This window comes from Monodelphis domestica, chromosome 4 (assembly GCF_027887165.1).
Source record: "Monodelphis domestica isolate mMonDom1 chromosome 4, mMonDom1.pri, whole genome shotgun sequence".
NCBI lineage: Eukaryota > Metazoa > Chordata > Mammalia > Didelphimorphia > Didelphidae > Monodelphis > Monodelphis domestica.
In genome coordinates, this window is record NC_077230.1 from 68,737,298 (window position 1) to 68,739,662 (window position 2,365).

Here is a 2,365-nt window from a genome sequence, read left to right on the forward strand (position 1 = left end):
CTGTTACACCCATTCCAGGAGACTCTGGAAGATTCCTCATTTTAGGGATAGGGCAGAAAACAGAAGTGATTCATTGACAAAGGATTAAGGAACAGCACCCACAGAGAGAACTACACAAGAATCTCTTAGATCCCATTACCTAGTGTAGAAACTTGAGTAACTAAGGCTGTGCCACTCATTTCTTTTGAGGGCTCAATTATTGCTTGTTTTCTTTTTTCTATGAACTATATATAAAATACCTCTTTGCCTGTTTAGAACTGTTTCTCAGACTTTTTCTGTGTATTGAGGGAAAGGAGGAGACAATGGGGACATACCAAGGCAGAAAAGTTAAAAAAAAAAAGGTTCCAAACTGTTTGGAATCAGGGAGAAGAAACTCTTATTCTTTATGTCACTTGAGAATCTCCATCACAATGGCTAAATTTACTCTAACGGGCTACCTTCTTTTTTTTTAATCCTTACCTTCTATCTTGGAATCCATACTAAGTATCAGTTCCAAGGCAGAAGAGCTAGAAGGATTAGGCATCTGGGGATTAAGTGACTTGCTAGGAAGTATAATTCAGATTTGAATTTAGGTCTTCCTGACTCCAGGTTGGGCACTTTTTTCCACTGTCCCACCTAACTGCCCCTGCCCTCCTTTTATTTTTTTTAATTAATTTATTTATTTAGAATAGTTTTCTGTGGTTACATGATTCATGTTCTTTCCTTCCCCTCCTCCCACCCCCTCATGTAGCCAACAAGCTGGGTTTTACATGTATCACTGATCGAAACCTATTTCCATGTTATTAATATTTGTAATAGAGTGATCATTTGGAATCTACATCCCAAAAAAATTTTTAAAAAAAGAATCTACATCCCTAATTATATCCCCATCAAACCATGTGATCAAGCAAATGTTTTGTTGTTTTTTCTGCATTTCTACTCCCACAGTTCTTCCTCTGGATGTGGATAGTGTTCTTTCTCATAAGTACCTCAGAATTATCCTGGGTCATTGCATTGCTGCTAGTAGAGAAGTTCATTACATTCGATTGTACCACAGTGTATCAGTCTCTGTGTACAATGTTCTCCTGGTTCTGCTCCTTTCTCTCTGCATCAATTCCTGGAGGTCATTCCAGTTTATATAGAATTCCTCCAGTTCATTACTCCTTTCAGCACAATAATATTCCATTACCAACATATACCACAATTTGCTCAGCCATTCCCCAATTGAAGGGCATACTCTCATTTTCCAATTTTTTGCCACCACAAAGAGCACAGCTATAAATATTTTTGTACACATATTTTTCCTTATTATCTATTTGGAGTACAAACCCAGCAGTGGTATGTCTGGATCAAAGGGCAGGCAGTCTTTTAGCGCCCTTTGGGCATAGTTCCAAATTGCCCTCCAGAATGGTTGGATCAATTCACAACTCCACCAGCAATGCATTAATGCCCCAATTTTGCCACATCCCCTCCAACATTCATTACTTTCCTTTGCTGTCATATTAATAGTTGCTCTGATCTTCATTTCTCTAATTATAAGAGATTTAGAAAACTTTTTAATGTGCTTATTGATAGTTTTGATTTCTTTATCTGAAAACAACCTATTCATGTCCCTTGTCCATTTATCAGTTGGGGAATGGCTTAATTTTTTTGATAATTGATTTAGTTCCTTATAAATTTGAGATATTAGACCTTTGTCAGAGGTTTTTGTTATAAAGATTTGTTACTCAATTTGTTTCTTTCCTTCTAATTTTGATTGGCAGGTATACTATTCTATTTGCACCTAATTTACTTATAGTTTCCTTCTTTATATTCAAGTCATTTACCCATTCTGAATTAATCTTGGTACAGGGTGTGAGATGTTTATCTAAACCTAATCTCTCCCAGACTATTTTCCAATTTTCCCAGCAGTTTTTGTCAAATCGTGGATTTTTGTCCCCAAAGCTGGAATATTTGGGTTTATCATAGATTGTCTTGCTGAGGTCACTTACTCCAAGTCTATTCCATTGATGCTTCCTTCTGTCTCTTAGCTAATACCATACTGTTTTGATGACCACTGCTTTATAGTACAGTTTAAGATATGGTACTTGCTAGGCCCCCATCCTTCACATTTTTTTCATTATTTCCCTTGATATTCTTGATATTTTGTTCTTCCAAATGAACTTTGTTATAATTTTTTCTAATTCAATAAAAGTTTCTTGGTAGTTTGATAGGTATGACACTAAATAAGTAAATAAATTTGGGTAGGATTATCATTTTTATTATGTTAGCTCATCCTACCCATGAGCAATTCATGTTTTTCCAATTATTTAGATCTAGTTTTAATCATGTGAAAAGTGTTTTGTAGTTATGTTCATATAATTCCTGTGTTTGTCTTCATAGATTC